Genomic DNA, 26,350 nt, shown 5'->3' with positions numbered 1-26,350 from the left:
TACGTAATAATGGCCACATGGCTCATTAAGCCTTCTCTCCATAAGTGGATTCTTTGGGGAATACTGGAAAGCGCAGTGGATTTTTATGTCCATGCTCATATTAGGCAATGTCAGATTTTAGGAGGAAACCTGAGTTAAAAACAGAGCTCCTGTACCATGAACAGTGGGAAATAGTAAGGTAATGGTAAAACTTGATAGTTTTGAAGGCGGTGGATTGACTGGAGTCCAGGTTACGAAATCCAGCATTGTAACCAGAAGCAGATTGTACCTGCCTTATTTGTCAAAGAGGGAGCTATTTCCAAGAAGATGTTTGACATGGGAAGAAGGAAAGGAAAAGGTGGCTCAGAAGAGAGGCTGATGAAGTTTACCATAAAGGGATAGAATTAGCTTGATCAGTGAACCAGCCCTGCAAGAAATGTTAAAGCAGAATCTTGAGTACAGATAAGATAGCAAAAGTGATACAGACAAGAGAGCAATCAGAGAATATCTCCAGAAACAGTGACAAAACAAGGAATAAGGGGCGCCTGGGTGGCTCAGTGGGTCAAGCCGCTGCCTTCGGCTCAGGTCATGATCTCAGAGTCCTGGGATGGAGCCCCGCATCGGGCCCTCTGCTCAGCAGGGAGCCTGCTTCCTCCTCTCTCTCTGCCTCTCTGCCTGCTTGTGATCTCTCTGTCAAATAAATAAATTTAAAAAAAAAAAAAAAAGGGCGCCTGGGTGGCTCAGTGGGTTAAGCCGCTGCCTTCGGCTCAGGTCATGATCTCAGGGTCCTGGGATCGAGTCCCGCATTGGGCTCTCTGCTCAGCAGGGAGCCTGCTTCCCTCTCTCTCTCTCTTTCTCTGCCTGCCTCTCCATCTACTTGTGATCTCTCTGTCAAATAAATAAATAAAATCTTTAAAAAAAAAAAAAAAACAAGGAATAATATGGCAATAAACACGTTTCTCTCAATAATTACTTTGGAGTGTATAGTATATTTTCTTTCAATCAAGACACGTAGGGTGTCTGAATGGATTTTTTTAAAAAGACCCATCTATATGCTGCGTACAGAAGCCTCATTTTTGTTTTATTTTTATGATTCACTTACTTGAGAGAAAGCATAAGCAGAGTGAGGGGCTGAGGGAGAGGGACACACAGACTCCATGCTGAGTGGGGAACCCAATGGAGGGCTTGATCCCAGGATCAAGATCATGACCTGAGCTGAAGTTAGATGCTAAACTGACTAAGCCACTTAGGCACCCCTGTAAGAGACTAACTTTAAACATAAAGACACCTGCAGATTGAAAGAGAGGGGCTGAAATGGATGTCAAAAGAAAGCCAGAGTAACAATACTTACATCGGACAAAATAGACATTTTTGGGGGAGCCTGGGTGGCTGAGTGGGTTGATCCTCTGCCTTCGGCTCAGGTCATGATCTCAGGGTCCTGGGATCGAGCCCCACATCTCGGCAGGGAGCCTACTTCCCCCTCTCTGTCTGCCCGTGTCTCTTCCTACTTGTGCTCCTTCTGTCAAATAAATGAATAAAATCTTTTTTAAAAAATGGACATTTTTGTTCTTGTATTGTCTTTATCCTGCTTTGGTACCAGGATAATGCTGGCCTCATGGCATGATTTTGATTGTGTTCCCTCCATTCTGCTATTTCTAAGATTTATCATTTATTTATTTATTTATTTATTGGTATTTGTTTGCATTGATCAATGAAGGCATGTAGACTTGGACTTTTCTGTACTGGGAATATCTTTATTCCAAATTCAACTCTTATTTTTGTATTTGGTCTAAGAAGACTTGCTATTTCTTAGGTTCAAGGTTCGTATTTCAAACTTGGTAACTTCCACATTTGTAGGAATTATCCTTTTTTCCCTAATTTGTCTGAGTTGTTAGTATACAATTGTTTATAGTAGTCTGTTATCACAGTATATATTTCTGTGGTTAAGTGTTGTATCATTTTCTTTTGCATTTCTCATTTTCATTTTTGAGTCATCTCTCCTTTTTTTTCTTAAGTAATGTTAAAGTATTGCCAGTTTTGTTTGTTGTTTGGTAAAACTGGGCTTTGCTTTCAATGTTATTGTTTTTTTTTTTGGTGTCTCTTTTATTTATTTCTGATTTCACTTTGGTATTTCCTCCTCCTGACTTTCAGCTAAGTTTCTTTTCTTTCTTTTTTTTTTTTTTTTTTTTTCTATTTCCCTGTGGTGTAATGTTAAGAAAAAAAGTTGGGACGCCTGGGTGGCTCAGTTGGTTAAGTGGCTGCCTTCAGCTCAGATCATGATCCGGGCATCCTGGGATCGAGTCCCACATCGGGCTCCTTGCTCAGCAAGGAGCCTGCTTCTCCCTCTGCCTCTGCCTGCCATTCTGTCTGCCTGTGCTCACTCTCTCTCTCTCTGACAAATAAATAAAATCTTGAAAAAAAAAAAAAGTTGAGGGGTACCTAGGTGGCTCAATTAATGAAGCTTCTGCCTTTGGCTCAGGTCATGATCCGAAAAGCAGACACTTCACTGACTGAGCCACCTGGGCATCCCAATCATGACATTTTAAAAAACATTTACTTACTTACTGTAGAGAAAGATAGAGATCTCCCAAACGGGGAGGGGCAGTAGGAGAGAGAAAGAATCTCAGACTTCCCACTGAGCATGGAGCCCGACATGAGCTCCATCCCAGGACCCCAAGACCATGACTTGAGCTGAAATCAAGAGTTAGATGCTTAACCAACTGAACCACCCAGGTGCTCCTAATCATTGCCATTTTTGAAACCCATTCTGTAAATGTCTCAAATTGATACTATTCCGTATGTTGAAACACCCTTGAATTCACACTTGATTATGTTGTAAAATGGTAAATTGTGCTTTTGATTTAATTTGTTTTAAATATTTTATTTATTTATTTATTTGACAGAGATCACAAGTAGGCAGAAAGGCAGGCATAGAGAGGGGGAAGCAGGCTCCCTGCTGAGCAGAGAGCCCGATGCAGGGCTCGATCCCAGGACCCTGGGATCATGACCTGAGCTGAAGGCAGAGGCTTTAACCCATGAGCCACCCAGGCATCTCATGATTCAGATTATTTTATTGTCAACTTTCAAGGAATGTTCCTCACAGGTAGTAGTTTGTGGGCCTTACATGTAGCGTCTCTCATTTGGCTTTGATGACATGTTAATGCTGGTGTGACAGAGCGTGTTCTCATGGTCTCCCTTCTCTTTACTCCTTGTAAATGACTGAGGAGATTTCAACTAGTTTCTTGTTATATATTTGTAGGAATTACGCAGTGAACTCCTACGGCACAGGACTTCTCTTTGTTAGGCATTATTTTAAATGACTTTTTCAATCTACTGAGTAGTTGTAGATCACTGAAGAGTTTTAAAAATATTTCTTCATGATGGAGTCCAGGTTGATTATATGTTTTTTGGTATTTACACTCATTTATTGGTATCTATTTCTTGGCATATAATTAGTGTCATTGCCTCATAATTACTTGTATTTCTGTGGTATCAGTTACACTATGTTTTACTTCCGATTTTAGTTGGTCTTCTCTTTCATTCTTACTTGAATGGTCTGTCAGTTTTGATTTTTTTTTTTTTTTCTGAAAACCAATCCTGTTGTTAGTTATTTTCCTATTTTTTGCTAAATCGTATTTGTTCATTTCTGTGTCATGTTTAAATTTCATTTCTTCCACTGGGTGCCAGGATGGCTCAGTCAGTTAAGCATTTGACTTCAGCTGAGGTCATGATCTCAGGGTTCTGGGATTCAATCCTGTATCAGGCTTCCTGCTCGGAGGGAATCTCCTTGACCCTCTCCTTTTGGCCCTTACCTCACTCGTGCTCTCTCTCTCTAATAAGTCTTTGAAAATATTCCTTCCTTCTGCTGATTTTGGGCTCATATAATGGTACTTTTCATGATTATTTCATATAGAGGAGAGTGATTTGTGTTAGACCCTGACAATACTATAGAATTTTCTTTTTTTTTTTTTAAAGATTTTATTTATTTATTTGAGAGAGAGACAGTGAGAGAGAGCATGAGCGAGGAGAAGGTCAGAGGGAGAAGCAGACTCCCCATGGAGCTGGGAGCCCGATGTGGGACTCGATCCCGGGACCCCGGGATCATGACCTGAGCCGAAGGCAGTCGTCCAACCAACTGAGCCACCCAGGCGTCCCACTATAGAATTTTCTATGATGTTGTGTAGTCAGTATGTTGTGTGCAAGTTTATGTATCCATGGAGGAACAAAGTCCTGATGCTTCCTACTCAGCCATCTTGCTGACATTCTTTGATTGATTTTATGGTTGCTATGTTAGACATCCTCCGTATATTCATCTGAAAGTAGTAAGTGGAATGACTTTACTTTTCTGTTTTTTCAATATCTTTCAGCTGTATCTTCACAGGGCACTCTGAGCTTCCTGCCAAAGCCATGCAAAGAAGCTTCATTTCAAGATGTGTCAATGGGCCAATATAAACATAATGTCCTTGAGAAGTTACATTTAATGATAGACTGGGATAATGATCAAAAAGGACATATCCAAATTGAGACTACTGCCCATAATGAGAATCTCACTGCCCATAATGGTGAAAGATACAAAATATTTTGTAAAACCTTCCTTTTTAAGTCCATTAGTTCTGCAAAACAGGGTGTTTCTGTAAGCAGAAGCTCCAATCCAATACTCAAACATACATATTTATGGATGGAGAATGTGGAACATCTGGAAAGTTACCTAGCCTGTGCTGAACATAATGATTTGAACAATTTTGAAAATAGGATTGGATTGACCTTTCATTCAAATATTTCTAAACTTCATGGATTTCAACATGGAGAAACAACTCCCAAGTGGGATCCATTTGTGAGGTCCTTCACTAAAGACTCAACCCTTCAAAATTCCCAGAGCATTTTCAACGGAGAGGGAATTGCTCAAGGCAGTGAATCTGAGAAAAAAATTCATCAAGGCTCAAATGTTAATAAACACCTGAGGACTCATTTTGCAGAGAACCATTTCAAACATATTAAATGTGGGGAAGTCTTTTATCAAAGATCCAACCTTCTGTCTAACAGTATGCATATAAAAGAGAATCCTTATATATTTAATGAATATGAAAGAGATTTTAACCAGTCCCCCAGTGTTGGTGATCATTCAATAATTCATGTGGGGAAAAACCCATACAGATATAAGAAGCCCGGGAACATGTTTAGTCAGCCACCAAGAATACATATACATAAGACAGTTTGTACTGGAGAGAAAACTTACAAATGTAAAGAATGTGGCAAGGTCTTTAACCAGCAATCATACCTTACTCAACATCACAAAACTCATACTGGAGAGAAACCTTATAAATGTAAAGAATGTGGCAAGGACTTTATCCAGCAATCAAGTCTAAATCAACATCACAGAATTCATAATGGGGAGAAGCCTTACAAATGTCAAGAATGTGGCAAGGCCTTTAGCCAGCATTCAAACCTTAGTCAACACCACAGAATCCATACTGGAGAGAGGCCTTACAAATGTCAGGAATGTGACAAGGCCTTTAAGCAGCACTCAGCCCTTGCTCAACATCACAAAATTCACACAGGAGAGAAACCATATAAATGTAAAGAATGTGGCAAAGCCTTTAACCATGACTCAAGCCTCACTCAGCATTACAGAATTCATACTGGAGAGAAACCTTACAAATGTGAAGAATGTGGGAAGGCCTTTAGGCAGCACTCACACCTTACTCAGCATCACAGAATTCATACTAGAGAGAAGCCTTATAAATGTAAAGAATGTGGCAAGGCCTTTAGGAGGAAGACACACCTTACTCAACATCAGAGAATTCATACTGGAGAGAAACCTTATCAATGTAAAGAATGTGGCAAGGCCTTTGTCCTCCATTCAGGCCTTACTCAACATCAGAGAATTCATACAGGTGAGAAACCTTACAAATGTAAAGAATGTGGTAAGGCCTTTATCAATCAATCAAGCCATACTCAACATCAAAGAAGTCATACTGGAGACAAACCTCTTAAGTGCAAAGAATGTGGGAAGGCCTTTAAGTGGAATTCAGCCCTTAGTGTACATCACAAACTTCATACTGGAGAGAAACCTTATAAATGTGAAGAATGTGGTAAGGCCTTTATCCTCCATTCAGGCCTTACTCAGCATCAGAGAATTCATACTGGAGAGAAACCTTACCAATGTAAAGAATGTGGCAAGGCCTTTATCCTTCATTCAGGCCTTACACAGCATCAGAGAATTCATGCTAATGAGAAACCTTACAAATGTAAAGAATGTGGCAAGGCCTTTATCCATCAGTCATTCCTTACTCAACATCAAAGAATTCATACTGGAGAGAAACCTCTTAAGTGTAAAGAATGTGGGAAGGCCTTTAAGTGGAACTCAGCCCTTAGTGTGCATCACAGAATTCATACTAGAGAGAAGTCTTAGAAATGTAGAGAATGTGGCCAGGGCTTTATCCAGCAGTCATACATTACACAACATCACAGAATTCCTACTGGAGCAAGTCTTACAAAATTGAAGACTGAGAGAATGCTAAACCTTAAGCCTATGTCAGAGAATTCCTATTGGAGAGGAAATATATATGTGTAAAGAATGTGGCAAGACCTTTAGGCAATGCTAAACCCTTGTTCCTTATCAGAGAATGTATAGTGGAGGTGATTTTACAAATATAAAATTTGGCAAGCCCTTTCCTAGTGCTCAAGCCTCTCCCAGCATTACAGAATTCATAGCAGAGAGAAACCTTATAAGTGTAAAGAATGTGGTAAAGTGGGGCACCTGGGTGGCTCAGTTGGTTAAGCAACTGCTTTTGGCTCAGGTCATGATCCTGAAGTTCCAGGATTGAGCCCTGCATCATGCTCAGTGGGGAGTCTCCTTCTCCCTCTGACCCTCCTCCGTGTGATGTTCTCTCTCTCTCACTCTCTCAAATAAATAAGTAAAATCTTAAGAAAGAAAGAAGAGAGAATGTGGTAAAGCTTTTGGATTGCTCAACACTTAACTCAGCATCCCAGAGTTCATACTGAGGAGAAATACTAGAAATGGAAAGAACATGACAAACCCCTGGATGGAAGTCATAACTTGTTCAACATCGTCGTTATCATACAGGAGCAAAACTGTTAATATGTAAAGACAGTGGCCAAGCCTTTAACTGGAATTCAGCCCTTACTCGGTATCCCAAAATGCAGTCTTGGTTCAAACCGTACAAACATAATGAAGAAAGACTTTCTCTTACACTTTAGAAAACATCAGAGTTTAGAGAAGAAAAGGAACTTTTAAGAGAAAAATACATAGAAACATTTAATTGAAAATCAGATGTCAATGAATGTCACAGAATTCACAGTATAAAGCAGGACACTGGTCATTCTCTTCAGAGATTACATAAGAAAATAATACAAATTTAATTAGGTAATATATGTGCTATTATGCTTCAAAAGATAGAATGGGGGATTTTTTCATTATAATTTAAATGTGTTGGTCTTTCTATTGACCCTGTATGAGATTTGTGACTTGCAATTATTAATGTATTTCTACTCTTAGAACTCTTTAGAAAATTCATTTATTTCTAGTGAGTGTGTGAAACTATGTTGGTGATTGGTGTTGCCATCAGGGATATGAGAAGCCCTTCTTCTTTAGGTGGGATTCATGCATATCTAATTTTCCATGGAAGATGAAGGGCTGTGTAACATACAATATATGAGGAAAATCTAAATGAATATTACTCTTGTGGTTATGACATTGATATAGATCCTCATGAAGTAGGTGTTCAGAACATCATTCTCCATTTATTAAAACTAAAAAAAAATTGTGACCATTACCAGTTACATGTTTTACTAATTGGTGTTTTTAATGAAAACAAGATGGCAGTCTTCACAATAGTAATTGTTAGAGAGTATGAGTTGATGGGGTTGAAATGAAGAAATCCTGACAGATATCAGAGAATAGCTAACTTCTGTAAAATGATATACACTCGTACATCCACATTTTTAGAGAATTACCAGAGTCCTGAAAGCGTTTTAGTATGCAAAACTAAGGTTGTAAGAAGTTAAAATAGACTTCTATCAGATGTCTTTACTAAGCCTCATGGTAATCACAAAATGAAAACAATGTAGTAGATACACAAGACAGAAAGAGAAAATAATCTAACTATTCCCTTTTTAAAAATCATCAAATCACAAAATAGCTAATGAATAAGAAAGTGATGAAAAATTCTAAACAGCCAGACTGTAACTCCATACTTGTAGTGATACTTGCTTTAAATATAAAGGGCCTAAATTCTTGAATCCAAAGATGCAGATTGCCTGAAAAGAAAGAAATACAAGAGAATCACTTCAGCTTTAGGAACACTCTGACTGAAAGTGCAGGTGTTGAAAAGAATATTCCATGCAAATGGAATTGAAAATAAAGCAGGTTAGCTCTGCTTACATCAGTGAAAATCAACTTTAAGCCAGAGAGTGTAGTAAAACATGGCAAAGCTTATTTAACATAATGGGCTCACTTTGTGCAGTGTTCATAATGATGTGGGTTTTGGCAGAATGTCAAAAAAGATTTCCCTCATTGTTTTAGTTTTGGAAGGACAGGAATAGTATGATTATGTAACTTGTGTAACACTTTCCTCTTCCAAAACCAGTACCTTTTCCCATAAATGGTGGTGGTGTTTGTCCAGGTACCTCAATTGTAGCTTGTTTTAAAATTTATGAACATTGATATGTTAGGAGTCCCCTAAACAAGTAGTTGATTTTCAAAACCCTTTTTCTGTGTTTTGAGGATTGGGGGGAAAAAAAAACCACTGAATAACAATTTGAGAAAACCTATTGCTGTCAGATTCTGATGTGTGTGGGAAAATATGGTTGCATTGAAAATCTTGGCAACTTACTGTAATAAGTAGCCAATAATTTACCAAAACTAACTTGTAGAGGGTAATCTTTTCCACAGTATTCAGTTGTCTAATATCTTGCTATTATACATTGCATTGTTTTTTTACGTCTTATTTCATTTACATTGTTATCTTATTATTTTTTTTAATTTGACAGAGAGAGAGAGCACAAGCAGGGGGAGTGGCAAGCAGAGGGGGAGGTAGAGGGAGAAGCAGGCTCCCTGAAGAGCAAGGAGCCCAACATAGGTCTCAATACCAGGATGCTATGATCATGACCTGAGCTAAAGGGAGATGCTTAACTGACTGAGCCACCCAGGTGCCCCTGCTACCTGCTATTTAAAATCCCTAAATAAATGACTTGGACTTTCAGGCAGGTTACCATAATGCCCTTCAGGAAGATTCCTGATTTTATTTCCGGGCTTTTTTTTTTATTTTTATTTTTTTTATTCAGTTCTAAATGATAGGTTTCCTGTGGGTCACCTTTGCCTTAGTTGTGACAGTAGATTTAGTCCAAGCTGGGGTTTTTTTTGGAAATGTACATCTTCCTGTAAGAAAACCCTTATATTCTAGTTGCTTCAAAGTTTCTAGCATGGCTTACCTATGACTAAGAGTTGTATAAGTTATATATGCATTTACTAAATATAAAACGTTCACTACTTTAATTTTGGAGAAAGGTAGCTAACACGTGTAGGTATGATTTGTTATATTAAAGCTGTAGGTCTGTGTATTCATGTAGAGTATGTAGTGACAAGACATTTCTCTTCATTGCTTTCTGCTCCTTGAGCAAAGAACAGTCTTTTTGTGCATTGGATGGTTGTGTTGATTTGTCAAAATTTGTATACATAGGAGTCACTTACTTTCAAAGACTAATTTTGTTTGATCTATAGTATTCTTTTACATTTTTCAAATGAATGCTTTTCCTTAAAAAAGTAATAAAGGGGTTAATTCAACAAAGAGATACAACTTTTATAATTATTTATGCACATAACATAAAAGCACATAACACGTGAAGCAGCTATTAGCAGACAAGAACAGAGGAAGATACAGCAATACATTAGAAGGGGACTTCAATACAACGCCGTTAATAATGGGTGGATTATCCAGACAGAAAATGAGTGACGGAACATCAGACTTAAATGATAAGAGGCAGGCAGACTTCCAACACTATCCAATAGCGTCCGAGGACACATTCTTCCCACATGCACATGGAGCATTCTCCAGTATAGAGTATATGGTAGACCACAAAACAAGTCTTAATAAGTTTATGATTGAAATGATATCAAGCACCTTCCCAACCACTATGGCGTTTGAAACTAGAAGTCATTTACAAGTACAAAATGAGAAAATTCACAAGTATGTGAAAAATAATCACACAACTTTATAATAGCCAATAGAATGGACGTACCTTATACATCAGGTGAGTAGATAACAGTCATGTATACAATGTATACTGGATATAGTTAACAGTACTTTTGAAAGTTGCTTAGACAATAGCTCTTAAAAATTCTTATCACATGAAAACCTGTAAGTCTTTGAAGTGATAACTTTTGTAATATATGTAAACCATACGGTGCATTAAACTAGGTTATATATTAATTTCAATATAACTCAATAGGTTAATTAATATATATTAATTATATCTCAATGAAAAAACATTAAATAAGCCAATCAGTGGTTTCCTAGCCACAGGTATAAGAGGATAGGGATGGTGATAGTTAAAGAGTATGAAGTCTCTTTAAGAGGTAGTTCAATGCAAAATTGACTATGGTTTGCTTACACCGATGTGAGAGTCACTTAAAAACCTCACTTTGCATATTTGTGCAATTTTATTTGTTTGAAACTCAGAATAAGCAGGGGGAGGCCTGGCAGAGGGAGAGGGAGAAGTAGACTCCCCAACTAGCAAGGAGCCAGAGGTGGGCCTCAATCCCAGGACTCTGGAATTACGACCTGAGCCACCCAGGCACCCCATCTGGTCCATTTGTACATTATAAATGGGTGAATTATACACCATGAAAATTCTGTGCAAATAAAGCTATTACAAGGAACCCCAAATAAGAAATACCTGCATAAGAAGACTTAGTATTATAACATCTCAGGACTACGTAAATTCATCTATTAAACACACACACTTGTAAGATTTCAACGGGAATTTAGGATTTAACTTTCTTGTGTGTCTTAAGTTTTGTGATGATACAAAAACAGTTTTGAAAAGCACACAGGAAAAGAAGATTTGTCAAGTACACATAATTACTAGTATGAGTTACGTTCAACACTTTGATGTTGGATGAAGAAAATGGAGAGATGTGAAAATCTGTCAGTTTCTCTAAAGAATCCGTAGAATGGATATCTGTGTAATTCTGTATTTTTAATATCTATATCTCTATAGATCTCTGTTACTCTATATATCTCTACATATATAGAAGGAAGGAAAGCTTTCTTTATGAATTGCCTAACCTAAGTGTGACCGATGGCAAGTCTGGTGTCGGCAAGGAAGTCCAGCAGGCTAGAAAGCCAGGAAAGAGCTGATATTGAAGCTGGAGAATCTGAAGACGGTCTGGAGACAGAGTTGGGTCAGTAGGAAAAGCACCTTTGGAAGATACAGCTAATTCCTATGTTCTCCAGAACAGACTGTCTAGTAACTGGTATGGATTTATCTGCTATAACTTTAATATGAACTATTTAAAATAGAAAAAATACAGATAACTTCTAGAAAGAGTTAAACATCATCTTACAATATTTTGACTAAATGTATGAGAGTATACAGCATTTCCAGGCATGCATTTGAAGCATGTGGAAACATGCCTTCCACAAAAGACAAAATCAGAATTATGGTGGGATGTTACATTTAACAGTATAATCAAGAGCATATCTATTTTTCTTACCTACTATAAGTAAAAAATTACTGTTAGCCAACAAGAAAATATTTTAATTATTACATAGGATTAAAAAATAATATCTCTGCAATTGAACTGTCTTTTTTTTTTTCTATTTATTTATTTGACAGACAAATCACAAGTAGGCAGAGCAGCAGGCACATAAAGAGGGAAGCAGGCTCCCTGCGGAGCAGAGACCCCAAATGTGGTGCTCAATGCCAGGATCCTGAGATCAGGACCTGAGCTGAAGGCAGAGGCTTAACTCAAGGAGCCATCCAGGTGCCCCAAACCTTATTTTTCTAAGTACAAAAGTTAATTGACAGAATAACTTGAATATTCAATAATGAAAATTGCTCAATTTCACAGCTAGCAAGTAGACTACTAATAAACACGCAGATAGCACTTTTAGCCTCATCATGATAGATAAAATTGAAAGAGTAATAGAGTGTTGGTGAGGCCAGGAGGAAAAACACACTGTATAAAATAATCCTATGTAATCCTATAAGTGCAACTTTGGTAAGGATCGGTCCAGTATCTATAAAAGTTTTGAATTCATTTGCCTTTGAAACAGTAGTTATGCCTCACATTCTACTACTCATAGAAATAAACAGGGGTGCCTGGGTGGCTCCGTCAATGAAGCATCTGCCTTCCCCTCTGGTCATGATCCCAACCCTGGGATCAGCCTCATGTTTGACTCCCTGCTTAGCAAGGAGCCTGCTTCTCCCTCTCCCTCTGCCACTCCTCCTGCTTGTGTTTTCTCTCAAAAAAAAAAAAAAAAAAAAAAAATTTTTTTAAGAAATAGATACAAATCTGTCTGAAATATAAATCATAACATTCTTTATGCAGAGGACCTTAAAAATGACTTCTATGTGATCAATAAGAAAATACACGCATATCTTAAGGTACATCCCCATTTCATTTTTACTAGTAATAAAACAACTCTAGATTACCTAAATGTTGAGAAAAGCTGGAACCCATAGTGGAACAAAAATGGCATGCATACTTTTAACTCAATATCTGTATGTATATTTGTAAAAGACTTAAAATTATACAGATAAGAAAATCTGACTGTATGGTCTATAGAAAGGGATTCATATTCCATGTATAATTATAAGGTACATAACTTACCTCTCGTTCAGAAGTATTTAAAATAATTTGCCTGAAGAGAAACGCTGCATTGGTAATCACTGTTGGAACCACATTTGAGACTGTCTGATCGCAAAGCCAAAGTTCTAGGTTGCTTCCTAGTGAATTGAAAGCATTTTCCCCTAATTTATCATAAATGACCCAGAACAATTACTTGATGTACATCTAGCCTTAGTTCAATGGATGAAGCATAGATACTTTCCCAAACCTCTAGTTTTTAGATTTCTAGGTTGACTGTGTCATTTTAAAAATGAATTCTTTAATCAATCAAGTTTATCATATGATTATATTTTTGGTTTATTAAACATTTTATTTATTTATTTGACAGAGAGATCACAAGCAGGCAGAGAGAGGGGGAACCAGGCTCCCTGCTGAGCAGAGAACCCTATGCAGGCTTTGATCCCAGGACCCTGAGATCATGACCAGAGCTGAAGGCAGAGGCTTAACCCACTAAGCAACCCGGGCGCCCCCTGTCATATGCTTTTAAAGGTAGTGACAGCAAGAACAGATTTCAGGTTATGGAATGATTTCTTCAATTCCTTATAACACTTCTTTTTTTTTTTTTTTTGAAGATTTTATTTATTTATTTGACAGACAGAGATCACAAGTAGACAGAGAGGCAGGCAGAGAGAGAAAGGAGGAAGCAGACTCCGTGCTGAGCAGAGAGCCCGATGTGGGGCTCAATCCCAGGACCCTGATTTCATGACACGAACCAAAGGCAGGTGCTTTAACCCACTGAGACACCCAGGCGCCCCCAACACTTCTTTTTCGTATTCAGAATTCAGCAATGCTCTTGTTCATCCTCTAGTGAGTTTTTCAAATGCTGGCAGAGCTAAGTACTCTGCGTTTTTCAGGACTTTGCCCTTTACTGGGGTCATTGACCCCATCTGGATTACATTGCGTTTTCTTTAATCCCAGTCTCAACCGAGTAGCCCAATATCCTATGCCTACTAAGCGCTACAGGCTGTCCCTCCTCTTTGATATCCAGAACCTGACTGCCAACTCCGAAAGGAATCTTGGGTGTCAAAACTGAAACACCCCCAAAGCTAACCTTCTCAAGAGCTTTAGGTCATTCCTTCGTGGTGAGAATTGTTCAGGGCACATACACAGCCCGAGGAGAAGGAAGTGAGAACTGACAGGAGATTCTGTGATACCCGGGAGAAATATTCCGAGAGCCAGCCTTCAGTAGAGCAACAAGGAAGGAACCCAGTCAGTGAGAAGAAGCCCACTGTGGAGGACACCTCAGAGGAAGAGAGGTAAAGGGTTTCAAGCTGTAAAAAGAACAGCCTCTGAGTGAAAGTTTTAAAGATAGAAATATTCTTCTCTAACTACGGGTCAGGATGCGTGTAAGGGAGACTTTGAAACCATCCCTACTCTAACATCATTTTCTGATGATTATCAAGAGACCGTTGATGTGAGGAAGTAAGAGGTATTCAAAAAAGGCTTCGCATCGTGGGTTTCACAGAGCAGCTGTTCGGCTCAAACGCACTTTGTGATATTTCCTCTTCTTTAAAAAAGATTGTAGTACCAAGCGCAAGCTCAGCATGCATTTCCCCCAACTTTCCACCACGCACGAGGCTTCACCCATCTCACTGTATCGGTAACAGTTTCCTTTCGCACCGGTGTGAATGGAGAAAGGTGGTCTGATGATACCAATAACTTCATTTCTCCCCAAAACTGGGTCAAAGGTTGACGTTTCACAGTGTTGGCGTCACGTGGATTGTTTCCTAATGCGAATACTCTGGACGTACTGTGATATCTCACGTCGCGCTTGGACACTGGCGCACACACAGACGAGTGTTGTCTAAGAAATAAGTCATTCTGTTTTCAGGAAATCCAAGTTGTCCTGGGGCAGATTCCTTTTCCTATTATACTGCAGTAGTTCATCTAACATAATAAAAACCCCAAGTTTTTCTTCAGACTCCATACTGACCGGTAGAGTATTTATACCTAAGAATATTGTGAAAACAAACTAAAAAAATATGAATTTAAAATGTCAAGGTATAAGAGACAAAACTAAGCAGAGATCTAAATTAGTTGAAAACCCAGCTGTCAGGATTTATTCCTGTAGCACAATAGTTAAAGCACTTTGTGTTTGCTACAATACAGCACTCTGCCCATAAGCCATATGCGCATTTTCACATATAAATATGTGAAGTTTAAAATTCTAAAACTTTAAAAACTGGTTAAAATTTTTTTCAGATTTAAAAATTTTTTAAGTTTTTAAAATTGTGTGTCTGTATCATTTTCCTCTACAAATTAAAACTCTGTATGGGCCCATATTAGAGTCATGAAGATTTTTAAAAAGTAACACATGAGGGGCACCTGGGTGGCTGAGTGGGTTACAGCCTCTGCCTTCAGCTCAGGTCTTGATCCCATTGTCCTGGGATCAAGCCCCACATCGGGCTCTCTGTGCAGCAGGGAGCCTGCTTCCCCGTCTCTCTCTGCCTGTTTCTCTGCCTACTTGTGATCTCTCTCTCTCTCTGTCAAATAAATAAATAAAATCTTTAAAAAAACAAAAGTAACACATGAAAAAAATAAATAAAAAAAATTAAAAGTAACACATGTACATTGTTCTTTTCAGTGTTTCATGCACATTCCTATTTAAAGCCTAATATGGTTGAACATTGGAAGCCTTTTAACAAAAGGAAGTGTATTTTTCTAATTTTCTTTGAGTAGGAACTAGTAAGAAGTGCTACTTATTGACTTTCCGCTGCCATGCTCCATTGAATGCCTGCCTCATATTTCCATGGATCTCTGGCAACAAAGATGAATCGCAGGCATCTGGAAGCCAGTAGGATGGCCTTTAAACACTTGACAACAGGAGTAACATTTTTTTATTACAGGGTATAGTGGGAAACCTGAAGAAGTTCTCTCTTCTTCACCATTATACCTTCCTTTTCGCTCCCCTGGGCACAGGTAAGGTCCACAGATCTGATTCTCAAACACCCGACCATAGGCACTCCTTGCTTGTATTTTTCTAAAGGATTCACGCAGGCAATGGCAGGTTTGGCACTGAAAGACATTCTCAAAGATTTTGAATATGAACTGTGTTCTAGCTTCACAGCGTGGGCAGGGGTGTGTCTCTTAGCACCACCTGCCTCCCGAGTGTCTTTCAGGTGCTCATGCTCAGTCCCTGGAACTCCGGGTGGGCAGAGCTCCAAGTGAAGTCTCCCATGTACGTTGAGTTCAATATGGTCCTTTATTGGGTGCTATATACGCTAATCAATGTGATTTTTCCTATGTATGTGGCTCGCAATTTGAGTAGTAAACACATCAGGAAGAAGAAAGATTTGGGACACTGTTCCGCTCCATTTCAAGGAGAACTCGCGGTGCCACGGTTTGCACATGGCTGTTACTCCCTGGTGTTTCACCTTTGGGGCTCATGATCTGGGCCAGTGGCTCCCTGCTTTCCGTGCTGCCCAGACAAAAGAAGCAGGGATCCAGCACATTCGTAGAAATTGGGTTTTGCCCAGACCCTCCCAGGAGACCACAGTCACCCAGAACATCCTTGTCATGCTGGGCACCTTTGTGTCATTGAACACCCTCACCTCTGTCTTCGGGGGTGCAGTGCTCTTGTTCATAACCCCAACTGGTTGATGGGGAACATCTCTGCGCCATCTGCTGCATGTTAACCACCTGTCTGTCCCTTTCTTCTCATGAGCCCTGACTCCAGTCTATCTGGGCTCTGTTGTGACTGGATAAGGAAATCGAGTCCCTTAATATAATTAGAGATGTAAATTCTATGTTTTAACAATGTTAAAATGTTTACACTCATTCATCTCCCACTGAGTCCTACGCTCTACTATTCAGCACGTTACAGGCAAGCAGTGACCGAGACAGACTGAGCTTTGTCCCAATAATTAAAAGTAACATGTAATAGCAATTTTAAAGGAAAAGCCATGTATTTGTTGTGGCCTTGTAGAAATCAAACGATTAATGTGTACAGTGGAAAAGTTCAGAGTCTATGTGCTAATGAATTGTTAGGTGCTAAAACAAATTGCAGATTATAGACATATATTAGAGTGTGTAAATTTCAATGTGACAAATGGGAATTTAGGACAGTGTTATCCACAAGGATGCACATATGAGACGGTCATTCAAGAAATGGAAGAGAACTATGGACCCGTGGAATAATAGGCTGTGGTCCAGCTGGATGACAAATTCAGTTAGGGGCTGCAGAGAAATGGTCACTTAGACGCCTTGCACAGTGGATCCTAGAGAGAAGGTATTCATTTGAAATGTGAAGTTATGGAGGAACCTTAGTATATTTAAATTCATGTGAAAATGTCCATCTATGAACTTAAATGTGGAGGTCAAAAAAAGATGTACTTGCTAATCTCTTATCCAGTGTACATGAAAAGTTTATATACACACAGTCTTCGATAAAGGCATTATTGGGGGGATCTAGCAAAGGTAATTCTTTTTCTTTATTTAGGGATTGTATCAATTGACCATATTGGTATTACAACTTTTAGTGGTTCACCAGCATGGTCTTCAATGTGAACAAGTTTATAATGAAGTAGTCAGTCAATTTGGAGTAGATGATAAATACACATAAAGGATATTCCTCCACTCTTCAGAATTATGTTAATACAGCTCTCTCGGTAATCACATTGTAAGCTGATTCAGAATATTAAGCATTCAAGAAAATAGCTCACTTCGACCTACTGATCTATGTCATTTTCTAAATATATATACTTATATAAATATTTATATACATTATATACATTTCATTCATATACATCTAAGAAGACAGAATATATATAATGATATATATTAAGAATATATATGACAAAACAGTGTATATACATGGGATACTTAATAATACATTTATGATCCTGTTTATTTTTTTAAAAATATTTTATTTATTTATTTGTCAGAGAGAGAGAGAGAGCGAACGAGCACAAGCAGGCAGAGGCAGAGAGAGAAGCAGGCTCCCCACTGAGCAAGGAGCCCAATGTGGGACCCAGTCCCAGGATACCAGGATCATGACGTGAGCGAAAGGCAGCAGCTTAACTGACTGAGCCACCCAGGCGTCCCTATGATCTTGTTTAAATGTGAGTTTGGTGGTTGGTGGAAGTGAGAATTTTTTTCTTTAAGATTTATTTATTTATTTATTTATTTACTTGGCAGAGAGAGACACACTGAGAGAAGGAACACAAATAGGGGGAGTGGGAGAGGGAGAAGCAGGCTTCCCGCTGAGCAAGGAGCCAGATGTGGGGCTCAATCCCAGGACCCTGGGATCACGACCTGAGCTGAAGGCAGTCGCTTAACCGACTGAGCCACCCAGGCACCCCTGAAGGTGAGAACATTTTTTAAAATATTTTTCTCAGTTTCCAGTTACCAATTGTAAGTTTCTGTTATGAGGTCATACACATGCAACCAGACTGTTAAGACTATTCAAAGTGTTTCTCTTTCAACATCCCAGGTACCCAATGTGTTCTGTCTTTTGCTTTGTTCCCTCCTATCCTTGAGGCCTAGGCAAGCAGGTCCTGTCTCTTTCGCCCAACCAAACAGATGATGCTTACTACACAAAACAAATTCATCCCAATGTCCCCCCTGGACTCTACAAGAATGGCCTTGTGTAATAGTAACATGTAGGGACAGATAGTGACAAATTTTGGCCCACATCTAGGGACATGTCTACAACCCTGTCACCCTGAAGAAATTACAGAAGATGAGCCCTTCCACTTTCAACAACCTTAAAGATTAAAGGACTAAAAATTGGTCATTGGTGAAATGATGAGAGATAGAAGCAGAAAAATGTTCGCCTTTAACCTTATGGACAGCCTGCATCGTTTTGAAAAGGATCAAACATGTGCTGGTTGGTACATTCTTAAAGGGTCTCACGACTGCCTGTACATCTAACCACAGTTAATGCCAAACTGAATGATAAACACCAGAGAAATATGGTAGTGGTTTTATGAGTAGAAATTTGAAAAAACATTTATGATTGGTGCACTTGGGTGGCTCAGTGGGTGGAGCATCTGACGTGATTTCTGCTCAGGTCATGATCACGGGGTCCTTGGATCCATAACCCCACACCCCTTGTGGCCTGGGCTCAGAATGGAGTCTGGTTGTCCCTCTCCCTCTGCTCCTCTCCAATAGCTTTCTCTCTCTCTCTCTAAGAAATAAATATGATCTTTAAAGAAAAAAAAAGATGCATTTGTGATCTAATGCCCCCTACATGACCCCTCTGCCTTGAGCACTGAGCATATAGCCACCAGCTTCATACAGCCAAAATGAAGCTCTTTCTTGGGTCCTGTCTCATGCTACTTGAATAAACTTACTACGTTGCAACATAAAACATCTCAAGAATTCTTTCCTGATGGCTGTACTCAACAATTCCACAACCATTTTGTTACCAAAACACCCAAGTTTGGCTGCCAGTTGCCTGAAAAGCCAATTACACGAGGCATGAGTTTTGACAGAAAAGGAATATAAGGTTCCTTCAGGAGGCTGGCCATTTGGGAAGAAGGTGGAGTCTTTTCCAGAAACCAACTCTAATGTTTCTCCCTGGCCCAGAGATTTATTTTTTTTTTTTTAAGATTTTATTTATTTGCCAGAGAGACAGAATACGCACCAGCAGGCAGAGGCAGCCAGGGCAGCCAGAGAAGCAAGCTCCCCGCCTAACAAGGAGCCCGACTCGGAACTCGATCTCAGGACCCCGGATCATGACCCAAGCCGAAGGCAGTGGCCCAACCAACGGAGCCACCCAGGCGTCCCTGGTCCAAAGATTTTTAAAGGAACATTAGGGCAGTTAATAAGTAAAAGGGGAGCAGAGCAATCGGTAACACTTTTTGACTGAGTGCAGACTCACAGCTGCTACCTATTAAGGAGGTGTTTGCAGGTGATGTACTGGGGCCCCAGGCGGAGCTTGTGCAAGAGAGTTCAGTTCCAAGGCTTGCTTTTATTTTTTCTTTCTTTCCTTCTTTCTTTCCTTCTTACTTTCTTCCTTCCTTCCTTCCTTCCTTCCTTTCTTTCTTTCTTTCTTTCTTTCTTTCTTTTTTTAAGATTTTATTTATTTATTTGACACAGAGAGAGCTCACAAATAGGCAGAGAGGCCGGCAGAGAGAGAGGAGGAAGCAGGCTCCCTGCAGAGCAGAGAGCCAGCAGGATATGGGGCTGGATCCCAAACCCTGAGATCCTGACCTGAGCAGAAGGCAGAGGCTTTAACCCACTGAGCCACCCAGGTGCCCCAATTCCAAGGCTTTCTAAGGAAAAAATGCATGATCTCTAGATATACAAAAGGAAGATTTGATTAATCAGTGACACAGGTAAAGGTGCTTGCTGAACTTTAAAGACCACTAACTTGGGGGGAAGGGCATTGGCATGGCTTTGAAGCAACTTTAAAAAAGGTCTTCAAGGGGGCACCTGGGTGACTCAGTCCTTAAGCTTCTGCCTTCAGCTCAGGTCATGATCCCAGGGTCCTGAGATCCAGCCCTACATTGGGCTCCCTGCTCAGCAGTAAGCCTGCTTCTCCCTGTCCCCCTCCCACTCCCTCTACTGTATTCCTTCTCTCTCTGTCTCTGTCAAATAAATAAATAACATCTTAAAAAAAAAAAAAGGTTCTCTAGGTTGATTCTGTTACTGCAAATGGAAGGATCTCGTTCTTTTGTGAGGTTGATTATATACCATTAATAAATTAGATGGGGGAACTCTGTCAGGAAGAGAGCTAATGCCAGAGAATCAGTCTATGCCATCAAGGGTTGCCTGCCTGGTGTGGCAAACCATTGTTGGACTAACAGTTGCTCTCTCCTTTGTCCTGTGCACATATTTCCCCCTTTCTGAAATTCTAAATCCCTACCCCCTTCTTAGGTCACTGTGCCATCGAAGCATCAGTTGCCTATCTTTGAGCCTCCTCTCTCTGAGACGCCCATAATGAAAAAATTACTTTCTTTCTCTCTTATGAATCTGCCTTTCGTCAACTTAAGTATTAAACTGGCCAAAGAAAACAGTTTTCTTCCTCTTGCATTCTGTCCTCAGAAACTGACCTCCGTGCTCCGGAGCTGAAACAGAGCAGAAGAAAGTGAAGAAAGCATTGGGGATAAAGAGGAACAAGAGCTTTATTGCTTTGCCAGCAAGACAGGCTGCCCTGAGTCAGGGCCTGGGATTTTGGTAGGGAAATACTTGCAGGATGTAGCCGGTTTCAGGGAGAAATGTGTCTGTGGGGTCAGCTTAGTTCATCACATGTTCATGCTGGAACTGGGTGCCTGAAACAAAAGGCTAAGGAGGGAGAAGAGGGTTGCAGAAGAGAGGAAAAGGATCCTTAGTTTAGTATCAAGGTCTGCTGATGTTTTAAGGTAGTCATTTTGACTTTTGTTCATCTTCACGTTTTTACAGGGTTTCGGGTAGTCACCAGGATAACTGAAGGAAGACCGCTTCCTATTTTACCATGAGGAACCACTCAGTATTTTCGAGAATGGGTAAAATAAAGAAAAAGTTTTAAAACACCAAATTTCAGGGAGTATGTTGAGGAATTAGAATTCTTATATGTTGCTGATAGGATTGAAAAATGTACGTTCCCTTTGGAAAACTGTGTTGCAGGTAGTTATGAAAATAAACATTTACCTACTGAAGGAGCACATTTTCTCACCCCAAAATATGTCTCTCTTAGCATAAGGATCATTCTAGGCTGGGTATTTTAAAGAAAGAGCAGACAGGATTGCCCAGCTGACTCAGTCTGTTAAGCACCTGTCTTCAGCTCAGGTCATGATCCCAGGGTCCTGGTGATGTGGGAAACAGAGGCAGAAGAATAATTATTCAATTTTCTTACCTACTGACAAGCCCTTGAAACAGGCAGAGTGACCCCCACCTTAAGGCTTTGCTCAGGGCAAAGGACAATCCTAGCCTGACCAACCCCCCAGCCCCAACCAGGATCCAGTAAGTCTACTTTAACAATTCCTTTAGGAACCTTTATCTCTAAACCTCCAAGAGAGTGTTGACAATCACTCCCAAGCATATGACCCACTGATAGACACCTAAAGGGTCTCACAAGAAGGTTTTTCTTACAGGTAATGAATAACCTTTTTCTCAGACAATAGCTAGCTCCTCAAGGTCCTAGAAACCTTGCTTCCAAAATTCCTTAGAGACTTCAGCCATCCCTAATCTCCTCCCCAACTTACCAGTTATAATAGACCACTCCTCACATCCCCGGGCAGCAGCTCTACCTGCCCACAGGTCCTGTCCCCGTGCTTTAATAAACCACCATTTTGCACCATCTTTCTTGGTCATCGGCTCTGGACCTCACCCCACCGAACCTCAGCTATGTTCTAGAACTTCATCCCTGGGATAGAACTCCCCAGTGGGATTCATGCTCAGTGGGGAATCTTCTTCTCCCTCTCCCTCTGCTACTCCCCTCCTTGTGCTCTCTCTCAGATAAGTAAATAAAATCTTAAAAAAAAAAAAAAAATGAGGGAGGGGAAGAGCAGACAAAGGAAAGGCTCTGAAACCTAGTCTGATTATTTTTGTAAGAGATACTGTATTTCTGAGGGAAAACTCCGTTTGTAATTCTGCTTCCTTTGTGTAGCTGAAAGAGGCAGAAAGTACAAATCTCCAGAAACTCGGATCTCTGGAGAAGGCATGCAGTAACTCGGAATAACAACCACAGCCTTGATGACCGCTTTTGCCTGGTCACCTCGCCAAATGCTTCCCAATAGGATCCTGTGTGGCGACTCAGGACAAGATGATACCCGGTGCCCCTATTTGGATACTTCATCAAGGTTATTTGGTGAAGGTGGAAATAACAGTGTTATGTGAATTAAATGCTCCAGGCAATCCTAGGTGAAGCCAGGGTTGAGGGAAAAGGCTTCCCCTGAAGAGAAGACAGCTGAGTGCTGGCTTTGGCTCAAGCAGAGGTAGCATGGGCTCCTCCCGGTGATTCTAGAAGCATCAGGTCCACGCCGCACACTCTTCTTCTTTCTTTCTGCTCTAGCAGAAATTGTGTGTCCCTGGTTGGGGAGGACCCAGGAAAGAGAGGAGGAAAAAGTCAAAAATTGTTCTCCAGGGAGAAATTCCTTGTTTCTGAATAGCTCCTGACACAAAGGACTAGGAAATGGGGCCTTTTCTGCATTACAAAGTCCTACCTGCAGGCGAGCAGTTTACCGGCGAAGAGGCACTCTCTGGTGGTGCTTTTAAAAGCGTTTTCTCCTGATGCTGCTGTGGTTTCTCCTAGAATCTCTCCTGAAGACCAACACCAAAGGAGGAAGTGAAGAAGAAATGGCCCTTTCTCAGGTAAGCCTTGTGTCTGGCTTCAGAGGTCTTGTCTTCTTTTTCTCCTGATATTTCTCACATGGAGAAATGGCAAATAGCACTTTTTCTAGTTCTGATGTTTCTGCCTTACGTTTACACCTAATTTGTGAACCTTTTCAGAAATGATACTCAAGATTAGGTCTTTAGACTCCTCCCCTATAAGCCAGAGCCTTCTATCCCTTCTCTCCAACCCGGCTTCCAGAGGGCCATGCACAGTTGTCACTTTGAATGAAAGACCTGCCCGCCAGTATTGAAAATAATTCCTTGGTGACAGATCCACGGGGCAGGTGTTGAGTTAAGGATTCCTATTGCTGAAGGGCCCTGGTCCCAGGATATCAGTGAAGGAAAGCGGTCTTATTAGGTCCCATCTAGAAGCTTCATCAGCTCTTTGTAGCCTAGGAGTAAGAAAATGCACAGATAAGCACTGGATATGATTCCCTGAATAACTTGGAACATTCTCTGAAAAAAAGGGGGGGTCATACCCTTTAGCATGTGGAAAACCTACTGTATCTAAAATATACTAGAGGGTCGCCTGGGTGGCTCAGTTGGTTAAGCAGCTGCCTTCGGCTCAGGTCATGATCCCAGCATCCTGGGATCGAGTCCCACATTGGGCTCCTTGCTTGGCGGGGAGCCTGCTTCTCCCTTTGCCTCTGCCTGCCATTCTGTCTTCCTGTGCTTGCTCCCTCTCCCTTTCTCTCTGACCAAAAAAAAAAATAAATAAATAAATAAAATAAAATAAAATAAAATAAAATAAACTAGATATTCCAGGACAGGGAAAGTATATGTGATCGAAGTGTGTATAAATCCAGTGTTTTCTCATAATTTCATTGACATTCTGATTTGCTGGTTAGGGGCTACAAGAATGGGGTGCCTACATAGGGTGTCTCTTGATCAGATGGGCAGCTCTATTTAAAAAAAATTTTTTTTCAGATTTTATATATTAATTGACAGACAGAGATCACAAGTAGGCAGAGAGGCAGGCAGAGAAAGAGGAAGGGAAGCAGGCTCCCTGCTGAGCAGAGAGCCCGATGCGGGACTCGATCCCAGGACCCTGAGATCATGACCTGAGCCGAAGGCAGTGGCTTAACCCACTGAGCCACCCAGGCACCCCGCCACTTAAATCTTCTTGATGTCACCCCCCATAGCGCCATGATTACTTCTCCTTTGAATATCTCATCTCTGATGTTTAAAACAAACAAGGTGGTCTGGTTCTGTTCCCTTATCTCTGGTTTCCTTCCACCTCCTCATTCCTGGGATTTTTGGTGAGCCTGGTCACTTAGCCCTTGACCTATCCATCCCCACCCAGCCCGCCAGTCCCTTACTCAACACCAAAGGTCACAAGGTCCTTCAGTGTGCCTTAGGCACTCATACCAACTTGTTCCATCACAGCTGATGTTAACTTCTTTAATGGCTTGATGCTTTTCGCCGGACAACCCCCCAGCAATGCTCCTATATTCCTTCTTACATTCATGAGGGTCTTTGATGGATTTCCTCAGTGATGTGCAGAAACCTTCATGTTTCAGCTGGAAATTCCTTAGTTTGTCTTTGCTTGTAGTATCTGATCAGCAGAACAAAGCAAAAGAAATGTAGAGGAAAATGAAATGTCCTTACAACATGCCACCCACTGATAAATACCAGAGACAAGCAAAGTGTGGCTTTCTTCAAGGAATTCACAGGTGCCTTAGTGTAATGCTTTGCTAGAGGGAAAAGCTACCTCAGGTGGACAATAGCCAGACCTCCAGGATCCTGTAAGTCCTCTTCAACATATGAAAATCCCTTCAGAAGTTCTTTTGTGTCCCCTTAACGGAAAGGCATATAATCAATGCCTTCTCAAAATCACACTGCAGCTTTCTGGTAATGGCTCTTGTCCCTGAGGTTAATAAAACAGAATGTTTTTTTTAACTAATAATGTCTCAAGAATCCTCTCTTGACCATTTGCTCACAAGGCGCCTCACATGAGTTTGCACTGGACACATGAAGGCTCCCACCTTGCTGTAGTTGGTAGCACGGACTTCTGGGAGTAGAGGATCTGACTCAGTCGGGCCTCCCTCTTGTGAGTTTTTACTTGATTCCACACTCATGTCATAGACATACTCTTCAAAAAAAAAAAAAGAAAAAGATATTGTTTATCTTAGAGTGAGAGAGATGGTGTGTGTGAGAGAAAGAAGGAGGGTTGATCCAAGGTAGAGGCAGAGGGGGAGGGAGAGACTTTCCAGCTGACTGTGCTGAGTAGATCCCAGAACTCTGAGATCATGAGCATGATCTGAGCCGAAGTCCAGAGGAAGATGCTTAACTCATTGTGCCACCCGCTCACCCTATTTCCTCCTTTGTATTTTCAGAAGAAGAAAACAAGAATCACATAACTAACATGTTTGAGGATTTTAAAATCCTGAAATAGGTCACAGATGATTGGAACCAAAGCGTTCGATGAAATACTGTATAGTGGGATCTTCGAGCACGGTGGTCAAGAGAGAATTCTTGAGACGCTGTATGGTACCAGAGAGTAGGTTTATTGAAGTAGCGTGGGACAGGACCTGTGGGCAGAAGCAGCTGCAGGTCGGCCGCATGAAGCTGGTGGTTATATGCTCAGTGTTCGGGGGGCGGGGTAGGTGCACAGAATATTAGATCACAAGTGTTTGTTCGAATTTGTACACGTAAAACTACTTTTGCAAGATTTCTCTGATACTATCATTCAATTTGATATTAATATCGGTGAGATGTACAGGGAGTCAAGAGACCCTTGAAGAATGTAGCAAGCAGGGGCACTGGGTGGCTCAGTGGGTTAGAGCCTGTGCCTTCAGCTCTGGTCATGATCCCAGGGTCCTGGGCTCTAGCCCTGCACTGGGCTCTCTGCTCACCAAGGAGCCTGCTCCCCGCCCCCACCTGCCCCTCTTCCTACTTGTGATCTCTGTCAAATAAATAAAATCTTAAAAAAAAAAAAAGAATGTAGCAAGTTGTATATATTTGATTCGTAGCAGAACTAGGAAGCCTGTGGGTCAGACTTCTGAGTTAAAGGTAAACGTTTTTCTGCTTGTATTCCTCATCATACTTGCCCCATAAATAATAGCTGTTTTATCTGTATCATTCTATGTGTTTGTGTTGATAGTGGCAATAAAAGACAGAGGCAGCATCATCCGCAATGTGATTTGTAAGTCTCACGTGAATGAAAACAGTTCTTGAATTAATCACCGTGACAGTTTTCTACTCTATGACTTTTCACGTGCATATAACTACTTCCTAAAT

At 40.6% G+C, this 26,350-nt stretch overlaps 1 pseudogene; it reads left to right on the top strand.

Moving 5' to 3' along the window:
• Positions 1 to 26,350, top strand: part of LOC125088918 (zinc finger protein 107-like) — a 166,738-nt pseudogene that overhangs the window by 132,514 nt on the left and 7,874 nt on the right.

The sequence above is a fragment of the Lutra lutra genome, chromosome 17 (genome assembly GCF_902655055.1).
Source record: "Lutra lutra chromosome 17, mLutLut1.2, whole genome shotgun sequence".
In the NCBI taxonomy this organism is placed as follows: Eukaryota; Metazoa; Chordata; class Mammalia; order Carnivora; family Mustelidae; genus Lutra; species Lutra lutra.
Note: the sequence above shows the minus strand (reverse complement) of the source record. Positions and strands in the feature narration are given on the sequence as shown.